This window comes from Anabrus simplex, chromosome 10, assembly GCF_040414725.1.
Source record: "Anabrus simplex isolate iqAnaSimp1 chromosome 10, ASM4041472v1, whole genome shotgun sequence".
NCBI classification, from domain to species: domain Eukaryota; kingdom Metazoa; phylum Arthropoda; class Insecta; order Orthoptera; family Tettigoniidae; genus Anabrus; species Anabrus simplex.
The window spans coordinates 14,212,722-14,224,194 of NC_090274.1; the positions used below are offsets into that span (position 1 = coordinate 14,212,722).

The window sequence follows — 11,473 nt, forward strand, 5'->3', positions numbered from 1 at the left end:
CAGTCAGGCTGAAATGAGTGACATACTATTTGATATATTTAATTCTTCAAACTGTAGTAGCTCTATGCAGTATAGAAAACCCTTTGCAGTAATTCTAATTATTTAGAAAAATTGGTAGAAATTGAAAAATGTCTGTTAAACAGAGGTGCTAGTAATAAACTGAACCCAATATGTATTCAAGGTTGGATAGATAATATCACTGCTCAAGCTTTTGTGGCCAGAATTGAAGGTGCAATTTGATTTTCAATTTCTCTTCTCTAGAAGACTGACAAAAGATTGTCTGGAAAATGCTTTTGCCACTGTAAGGGGTTAAGCGGGCAATAATGTCACTCCAAAAGCATCTAAATTTTGCACACTGAATGAAAGATTAAGTATTACTGATAAAGAGACCTAATTGTAATGAAGAAACTAGAACAGTATTGTGCAAGCTACAGGCAAATGCAGACAATTAAGCTATTAGTTGGGCAATCTCAAGACTGCCACACAATGAGTGCAAAAGTGTTTTGATGTCGCTTGAACTTAATTCCCATGACCGTGAAAACTTCCTCATTAGTGAAGATTTATGAATCAAGTAACATGATTTTCCCCAATGAATGTTCTCACATGTGTCCTAAAATATCAGTGTTTTCCAGAATAATGTAAATAAATTCATATGTGAAAGCATTCAAGGTGTTAAAGTTAGTGAAGACCTTAATAAATATGCTAGTGTAGAAGGTATGTACAAAAACTGTTATTCCTTTGTTGGCTCATAAATACTTTGTAGTCCTCAAAGCTTTTGTAAATAAAACAAATGGTTCCTAAACATCTAAACAGAAAAAAGAAAAATGCAAAATTACAGAAAGTAACGCATATGTAAATTCATGTTTAAGTGCATTTGGATGTACATAATATAGTATTACTCTCGCAACTTTTAGCTATACATGGGCTCCCTAGTGCTGAATCGGTAGACCTTATCTTACAGATTCGTACTGGCAACCTTTGAAACAAACTATGAAACGCTTCTGCATCGCTGTGAGACATATGGCATATACTGTACGTACTAGTACTGTTTATACAGCAAAGCTAAACTATAGAATTCATGCTAGGAACAAGATTCACATCGAGAAATGTTATATGTGCATGTGTGTGTGTGTGTGTGACAGTTGCTGGCTAAAGATAAAGGCTTAGAAAATTCTTATCAATCTATCAGATTCAATTCAGATTTCATTTCCATTCAGTTGGCAGTATTACCAGAACCAGGAGAGCTCCCTCCTTACTCCTCACTCCCATAACACCAAATATCACTGAAAGTTGCAGGAGTAATAGTATCTCCATGGTTATCAGTACATATGGTTGTCTTGCCTGTAGCCGTATGCAATTTAAGAGAAATTTGCCATGACTAAACTTTAATTTGTGGAAAATAGCAAGTGTACAGTAGGCTAAGTTAGTTTTGAAAGTATATAGTTGTCACTCTTCATGACATGTGAAAATTGTAGACAGACTATCACATGAAAAATCCAGTAGTTTTGGTCTAGCTGTAGGCCTAAATGGATGTTATTTTTCATGCCTTATTTTGTGACTAATAAAGCCTGCCTGGTGGCCATGATCGTTAAGGCGCTGAAGTCTAAAAACGGTCTAACACCGAGGTTAGCCGGTTCGAGTCCCGTTGGTCGAAAAAATTTTCACCATCAGAATGTTGGCCGGCAGGGTAGGGGAGGTGGTGGTATACAATTTCTAATCACTAGATTGCGTGCCAAAAGCCTGGATTAAATTCCAAACCTCTCTGCAGTGCTCATATGGAGTGAGGGCATATGACGCTGTTGATGGTGATTCGTCCGTCGGATGGGACGTTAAGCCTTGAGCAGACCCCTTGGTGCTATTCGACAGGAGTAGGCTATGTGCCGGCACCGGGTTTCACCCTCTCCCTACTATCATATATCACGTCATTCATTTCATCTCTCATTAACTCCTCTGATGAGGTTGACGTCAGGAAGGGCATCCGGTCATAAAAAACCGCCACGACAAATTCATCTCACCTCATACCCGACCCCGTAGTGAAACGGGACAAGGGTTGGACAAACAAACATTTTGTGACTAATAAAATGTTATAACCCCACATCAAACATTTTGTACTTTAAAAGCTATTCCATAATTCCTTTAAAACTTAAAACCAATAAATATTCGTGCACAGGTGAAATTGAGATCTCTGGTTCAGGTATTATGTCAAAGCAGTCATAAAGAGCAGCCAAGACTTGTGTTTTTACACTAAAGTTTTTAAACTAAAAAAAAAAATATATATAAAAAAAAAATAGCACATTGCTATACGCACGGAGCCTACTCTTATTGCAATTTAAAATCATATTCTGTACATCTTAAGACAAAACTTTGTATGAGTACCACAAGACAAACTTCTTTTTCACTTTTTTCAAATGTTGAACATGTTCAACTTGCAGAGAATATGAATATTTATGAGACCAAGAGTGGAGCTCAGCAAGGAAGTGCACTGTCCCCACGACTGTTCACTGTTATGGGCAATATCATGAACAACGAAAAGTTAAGTGAACTGAATGCAGTTCTGGGGTGAATCAGAAGAGGAAGTACAGACCAGACTCAATGTATGGAAATCCCAGTTCCAGGAATATAACCTCAACATTAGCGAGACCAAGACAATGGTGATGGCAATCAACAGAGAATGCAGCAACAACTGTTAAACTAGAAGACCTACAGCTAGATTGTGTGGATAGTTTTCCTTAGCTTGGAAGTGTAATCTCCAGTGATAATTTGGTCAGAAAATAAATTACAGAGTGCAAAAGGGATCTGAATTCTACCAACAAGTAAGAATACTTTTACGGGATGACACGATTCCAAAACCGGCCAAACTGATGTTTAACAGCTATTTCATACCAATATTGACCTATGCTATTGAAGCGTGCACCCTCACAAAAAGAGATTCATCAAGACTGCAAGCATCAGAGACGAAATTTCTTAGATCCACCATCCAGAAGACCAAGATGGACAATTTAAGAAATGAGGTGAGGAAAGAAGCCAGAATAAAGACCTCCCTATTAGACAGAATTGGCACATCCAGACTACAGTGGTACAGGCACGTGATGGAGCCTACAAAAAGACCTAAAACCTGATGGATGGACATGATCAAGGTTGATCTAGTTGCCAGAGGATGGACAGTGTATGATGTTCTCCATGACAAGTTGTATATGGGTAGGTAGAGGCTCATTAACAGTACCCAGGAAACAAACTGTTCAATGATTAATATTTATGAAAATTATTTTAATACACAAAGCTAATATTCCTTCATGCTGTGAAGCAGCATAAAGTGATCAGTTTTTAAGCTAGAGGCTTCTGGTTTTCACGAAAATGATTGCAAATTTATCTACTAGTCAAAATATGGTATAAATTCAGGATCCGCCGGGACGGGCGAGCACGGGCTCCGCGGTTGGTGTTCGTGCTTCTATAAATGACATGTATGACGTTTTTGCAATCATGGCGGATAATTCGAAGGGATGGGGTAGCGACAGCTAAAATGTATGAATTAATGGTCTGGTATATTTGGCTGTTTGAGACGACGTAACAATTCACAGGCACTAGATTGGGTTAAGACTTCACTCGCTGGTTCGTAAAAGATACATTAACGGTCCGATATGATGAGACTGACGTGACGTGGCCAAAACTTGAGTATGAAGTACCTCCGGCAAGTAGTAGTAGTATTTAGTAGTAGTATTTATTTATGAACAAACAGGCTTTCCGCCCCATTACATGTTCACAAAGCAATAAGACACAATATTAATAATTATAATAAAAAAAAATAATAATAAAAATAATGATAAAATAATGATAATAATAATATAATACATAAAAATAAAATAATGAAAATAGAGATAATAGGAATAAATAATAACAAAAATGATAACAATTCTGTAGCAGTCCTCGGCTCGAGGATCCAGCAAACTCATCACTTGTCCTTATGCCTACCGCAACTTTCGTCACATTCCTTTTCCCTGACCTACTCCCGATCAATACCAAAACATCGACAGTCAGCACTTACATTCTAACCAGCCATAACACAAACAAAAGTCCTCCACGTTCACAACAATAAATAACACAATCCTAACCCAGCAGAAAATCATAATAACTTACAATCAAATTTCAACACTGGTCTCCCTCCACACTTACCTTAAATACCACTTTTATTTCAATGCATTACTACCTCTCATGTTGCAACTTGACCATTATTTAGCCATGCTTGATCTCATTTTAAAACCCAAGCCATGCTCAGCAATACATTTGCTATCGCAACCACCACTCATTCCGTGTCCTTGTGGATTCAGCACATACGTCATCTTCATTGTCCTCTAACTTACTCTCTGTCCAAACCATAACAACCAACATTCCGCAATTGCCCTTCAATCCATCATACACTACATTTACCAACCCGCACTTAATACAATCATCTCTCCAACTCCAAAAGTTTCAGCAATAAATTAAACCATCTCATTACCAAACCATCTTCGCCTATACCAACACTTCTCCCACACCACATTTTTTTTTTCTCGATAAATCTAAACTAATTCAGCAATAAATAAACCATCTACATACCAACTCCCGGATTCCGATACCACCTCTTATCCACCGTTTCCATTCCAGATCCACCTCATATACCTTCCACAATACACCACTAAATCTAAATTTACAACATCTCAGATTTACAAAATAACACCGCTTAACACCGCTTCTCACCATATTTCAACCATAGTCCTCAATAACTGCGACCATTTTATACCACCACTTCTCCAACACCTCATTTCAGCAATATGACACATCTTACCTTAATCGTATCTAGATACCAGGCCATCTTCACCTTAAAATACCAAACACTCATATACCATCTCTTCACCAACACCACATTCCAATCTCTACCATCCAAAACTCTTGTCCCTCTTAACACTCACTTAGTTAGCATTAAATAAACCTCCTACCCAACCAAAAGCTAATACAGCTACCCTTCAATACCAACACATCGCTTCATATACCACCTCTCAATCTCATACCACACTATCATGCTATCCTCTCTCTTATATACATCAACAATAAATATACCACTTCACCATTGCCACATTTCGGCCTTCACAAATAATTACCATCATAACCTAATAAATTTACAGTGAATAACAATTACTGACATATCGTAAGACTTACCAATCAGCGTCAACTCCAAATATCACAATAAATATATCACTTCACCCTTACCACGTCTCAGCCTTCACAAATTATTTACCATATTTCAGTCTTCACAAATAGTTACCATCCTAGCCTAATAAAATTACAATGAATAACAATTACTGACATATCATAAAACAAACAGACCATGCCATCCTGTCCTCTTACCCAACTCCCCTAACTAAATACTCAGTCCCTATATACACTAAACCATTAAAATTTTAACCTACTATCTCCTTCCCTTATACAGATAACTATTCTACCCCCCTATTCCCCTGCCCACCCTCTAACTCACTCTCCTTCATTTTACTCTCGCAGGCCTTTTTTGTCGCACAAAAATACCTGTTCAATTCACCCCCTTTTTCCCATTGTTTAAGAATCCATCTCAGTATTGCGTTCTCATCCCCTCTCCCCAGTACTTCCCGATTCTCGGCACTCAATAATCTGTGTCTTAACCCCCTCGTTCCCTCACAGTCTCTTAGCAAGTGAAACTCATCATTCACATCTCCACAAAGTACACACCTTGTCTTATCCCTGCCCTGTAACCAGCCCTTATTCCTTGGCAGACCTAAAAGCCACCACATCATCCCATATCGATTTGACCTATCAACGTATCTAATATTCAACTCTGCTATCTCCTCTATTTTCGTCAAAACAATCAGCGAATTTCTTAGTCTGCTTTCCCCCAATAATTTCTGCCTGTGGATATCCCTAATTCTCCTTTCTAGTATTTTCATCCCTCTCACTTCTGTCTTTGACCAAACCTCCCCCCACAGGTGCCCTAATCCTATCCTCTCTAAATATCCTTTTATTTTTTCCAACCATCCACCCTTATACATGCTCTTAAATTGCTGTACATATGCAGCCTGTAAAACTCTCCCACCTTCCTGTCTTTTTAAATTCATCCAATATCTAACTATTCTTTTCACACCCTCTGATTCCAAATCCTCCCCACACATTAATTCCGCCCCTACGTTTGCTGTACACCTCGGTAAGCCCATCACTAACTTAGCAAAACTACTAACAATCTTTCTTAGTTCCTCTCTTTTTTCATCCAGCCCCCAAACTTCTGCTCCGTATAATACCCTCCCCACTATTACCGACCTGAACACGAGTCTCAGTGTTTTATAACTGATCCCCGGGAACTTGAGTAGCAAATTTCTGACTGAGGCTAAGGCTGCCAAGCCTCTATATTTCATTCTTTTGATCTGGTCACTCCAAGTTCCTTTATCATTAAAAATAACTCCTAGATATTCCAGCTTCCTTACCTGTTCCAATCTTTCTCCCTGTATTACCCAATTCCCTTCCATCTTTCTTCTTTTGTTCACCTGTACTATCAATATTTTAGACTTATTTCCATTAATTTTCAATCCCCATTTCCTCGCAAATAGCATCACTGACTCTAAGGCCCTATTCATCGCCCCTGAAGTTAACGTCATCAATAACACATCATCCGCAAATATCAGTCCTGGCACTTCCAAACCATTAATTACCGGTACAGCCCAATTTCCTGCCCCAAACCCCTCTAAAATATCGTTTATAAATAAAATAAACAGTATGGGCGATAACTTGCAACCTTGTTTTAAACCCACCTTGGACTCCAATGGTCCACTCATTCTCTCTTCTCCCAATTTTACACAAAACCTGACGTCCCTGTATATTCCTTCCACTGCCCTCAACATCTTCTCCGAAATCCCTAGCCTACCTAATTTCTCTCGTAGGGCCTCTCTATTTACCTTATCAAAAGCTTTCTCAAAATCTATTGCTGCTACATAAACCGTACTTCTATTCATATTCTTATACTTTTCTAAAATAGTCTTTACTATCATTATATTATCCACTGTTCTTTTCTTTTTCCTAAATCCCCCTTGGTAATCTGTCAAAATTCCATTTTCTTCCGCCCACCCACTTATTCTGTTCGCTAGCACCCCCGTATATATTTTACTCAGAGAATCCAACAGAGATATACCCCTATAACTGTTCACATCGTTCCTACTACCCTTTCCCTTGTATATAGGGCATATAATTCCTGTTTCCCATTCCCTAGGGTAATTTCCTCCCTCGAATATCCTATTGAATAGTTTCACCATGCCCTCTATCATTATCTCATTTTTACTAATTTCCTTCCAAAACTTATTATTTATACCATTACACCCCCCGGCCGACTTCGCTCTGGCTCTACTTATCACTCCCCGGATTTCCTCTCTTGTGATTTCTTTATCCAAGTCATAAATTGCCCCTCCCCTATTACTCCAAATTACTTCTTCTCCCGAACCTCTCCATCTATCACCCCCCTTTTTTCCTAGTAATTCCTCGAAGTGCCTGACCCATTGCACTTCCTCAATACTCGTTCTCTCCATATTCCTTCCACCCTTAATAATTCTATTAATCTTATCCCAGACTCTCTCAAAATTGTTAGTCTTGCAGTCATTATTTATGGCTTCCATTTGTTCCTCTAACCACGTCTTTTTTGTCTCAGAAATTTTCTTTTTATACTCCTTCCTCAATCTACAGAAAAACTCCCTTTCTTGGCTTCCACCTTTCCTTCTATATTCTCCTAAAGCGTCCATCACCCTCCTCCGCAATCCTTCACACTCCCTATTAAACCATTCTTCTCCCTCTTTCTTATTTCCTTTTCTAGCTTTCACCTTCTGCGCTATCATCTTTATTGGATGTAGCAACAATTCCAAGGCTTTATCAGTATCATTCTCTTCTAACGCCCCTTCCCACCCATATTTCAGAAGATGTAACTCCTCCTTTACTACCCTATTCCAATCCCGGCCTACCTTCTCTGTCCATTTGTACTTATTATAACCCCTCCCTCGTTTATCCTTTGTCTCATTTTCCTTCATTGTACGCTTCTCTACCTCTCTTTTCAGCATAACCCTCACCGGGAAATGGTGTGACTCAATCCAATCTCCTATTTCCATACTTACAACTTCCTCAATCATCCCTTCCGAGCTCAGAACCATATCTATCACACTACCCCCTTTCTCCGTAACATATGTCAATTTCCCCGTCCTGTCACCCTCTATCCACCCATTCAGAATATACAAGTTTCCCACAGCACACATCTCTAGGAGCTTCTCTCCATAACTATTTGTAATTTTGTCCTCACTCCTTCTGCTTTCTAACAAACACATTCCATCCTCCCTACTATAAATTGGGCTCTGTTCTCCTATTCTCGCGTTCCAATCCCCAAATAACAACATATCCTCCTCCCCTGGATACATTCCCCTTATCCTACCAATATCCACCAATAACTCTTCAAAAAAATATTTATTTGCATATTCTGAATTACTAGGATGACAGTAAACAAAAGCTAGATTTATTTTCTTCCTCCGTCCCTCTCTCTCTCCCAAATTCAATCTCAGCCATATGGTTTCCATCATATCGGTCTCTATATCCTCTACTCTTTCACTAATTTCTTCCCTAATTAGAACTATCATCCCTCCTGGTGCTCGTCCCTTATTCCTCTCTTTTCTTCTATATTTATATTTCATCTCAAACCCCTTCCATGTAATCTCCCTCCCTGTTTCCAACCACGTCTCTAAGAGTGCCACAACATCGAAACTTTCAATTACTTCCCTAACTTTCTTGTTTCCTAATTTGCTCCTTACTCCTTCAATATTCACACATCCTATCTTCCAAAATTGTTATAACTTTCCCTCCCTCCCTTCTAGGTCTCCCACTCTATTCTTACTTCTAGTATTTATCGACCTCTCCCCCTCTGTATCCTCCATCCCTTTACGTACTTTTCCCCATATGTCTTTTAAGCTCTTACTCCTGACTTTACTCATAAGTTTTTTACCTTCTTGTCGATCTGTCTCCTCTTGTCCTTTCTTTTTCGCTACACCACTGCACCCTGCACTCACCTCTTCTTGCTGCTCACCCCCACTCTCCCCCTCACTATTTTTGACTTCTGAATCCATCTCCCTTTGTCCTTTCTTACTCACTGCACCACTACACTCTCCTCTCCCAGTTTCTTGCGGTCCACTCTCACCGTCCACTTCACTATCTTGGTCTTCTGTCTCCCGGCTGCACTGCCCATTCTCTTCCGAGACGCCCTGCTCTCCTGCCACGTCCCTCCTCCTCTTCTTTTCTTCTTTCTTCTTCCCATCTTGCCTTGACCTCTCACCACTCTCAACCCTCTCGTTTTCGTCCATTTCCTTTAGCTTAGAAACTGAATGAACTCTGACCCATCGCCCGTTCGTCACCTCCAACCTCAGACCTCTTATTCGGGCCTTTAGCCCCTGGTTCCTCGCTCTCCAAAGGTGCCTATTCAAGATCTTCGCGTTTTCACTTCCTTCTCTTCCCATGTCTCCTTTCACCCCTATTTTCCGCCCTTGTAAATTCTTGCTGTTTCTTAACACAGAATCTGCCATTAGGGTTGAGAACAATGTAACCCTAATTGGCCTCCGACCTTTGATTCTACCAACTCTCTCTACATCATCAATGTCTACCTCACTAAAGTTTACCTTCATAACATCACGTATAGCTTCCACCACCTTAAATATCAGCTCAATCTTGCTCTCTCTCGCCCCTTCCTCAATTCCATATAAAAATATGGCTTTTTTCAATCTCTCCTGCCTGTACCCCTCCGCTTCTTTCTTCATCTTCATCACCTCGTCTTTCAGATGCTTCACTTCCCCTCTCAATAACTCGATTTCTTTCTCGTTATTGACCACTCTCCTGCTCGATTCCTCTGTCTTCGTTTCAAGCCATTTCTTCATGTTCCCTATCTCCCTTCTCTGCTCCTCCATCATGTCCTTTATTTCCTGCACCTTATCCCATTGACACTTTTCCTGCATCACTTCACTTACAACCCCCCTGAGTGCGGCCAAATCCTCTGCGCTAAATTTTCCACTGGTATTTGGGCCTGGGTTCACCTCCACCCCCCCAATAACCAGTAACACTGCTATCACTGTCACCACCAGCACCGCTTCACTCATTTTCAATCCGTCCGTCACCAATCCATTCCTGACCTCCTTCTTCTGCCTTGCCTGCCATTTCCCAATAGCGGCCCGGTACTGTTCAATGCCAACCATGATTACAGCACGCACTTCGCTACGCAACCTCTCTCCTCGACTGCTCGAGCTAGACTGACCTCCGGCAAGTACGAAACGCACTGTTCTGGTTCGGTTAGGTCCGGCTAGTGGCAAAACCATTGGTATGGGGATAAGCAAGCCCCCAGGTTAGTGTCGCGAAGCGAACAGGCCTCGTAGCATCCCTTACGAAAACGACTGATAGCGATGTTACGTTGTGATCCACTGAAAACCACCGATAGTGACAGGTTAGGTTAGAATCGGTTAGGTGCGAGAGCATTGCTAATTGAGCGACTATTTAAGACTTCAAATTGTTTCAACCACCATTCGCGAATAAGTGATTATGAAGTACTTTTTACTGTCCTACACTATGACGCTGTTAAATCCTACTACGAAGCAGCGAATCAAAATTAAAAAGAAATTTACGAGAATGGAAAGTAGGCCTAACTGAAGTGCAATATATAACCATTTAACTTATACTGTACCGTACCCCTTACCATTTTTTCCAGAAGGGAACGCATGGTTCCTTATAAGTTTGAATGGGGGAAGGAAAAGAGTGAAATGAATATAATATTCCCAAACGCAAATACCCGTAGTACTTGTCCACACCAGATATAATTTATGTAAATATAACAACACTACCTACTTCACAGCTATGGGGATATTTCCTTAAGTTCCAATTTGACAGAAACCTAGGCCTATTCTCGGTTTCAATCTCATCACAGCTCAAACTGCAAATCTTATCGTGGAACGAAAATTTACAGTTTTCAACACAACTAACTTTAGATTATATTAAATTATCTGAAGACTTAAAACATTGTTAATCTGAGCATATGTATAGCCTCACCTGTTATCTTCTTGTTACGAATACGCTTCAAATTAACTTCTAGCACTTGCCGAGGTGGACTGCGAAGCTACAAACCATGGACTGGGACGTCACGTTTCTCCCAATGCCCGTCCTTGCGCCAGGCTCCAAAGAGGATGTGACACCTGGTCCAAAGATCTTCCTTAGCAAAGAAAGTTTAGTACTCCGTTGTTTAGTCCTATCACCCTTCGATTATCGAAATAGATTTGTATGCTCAAAGCTATTACCGCAAAAAAAAAAAAAAAAAAAAAAAAAAAAAAAAAGAGTAGTATATAAGACTAAAACAAGACCAACTACTTGTTATAAAACCAATTTACATTGTACTTGGTCTTGACTAAAAAACCACAAA

The 11,473-nt window shown here is 39.9% G+C and overlaps 1 long non-coding RNA gene across 1 annotated transcript in view; it reads right to left on the reverse strand.

Annotated features, from left to right (window-relative positions):
* The window catches only part of LOC136882160 (uncharacterized), a 39,267-nt gene extending 28,061 nt beyond the window's left edge, over positions 1-11,206 (reverse strand). Inside the window, exon 1 of the long non-coding RNA XR_010861105.2 lies at positions 11,107-11,206. This is a non-coding gene — a long non-coding RNA (uncharacterized lncRNA). The remainder of the gene's footprint in view (positions 1-11,106) is intronic.
* Between the last annotated feature and the right edge of the window lie 267 nt (positions 11,207-11,473).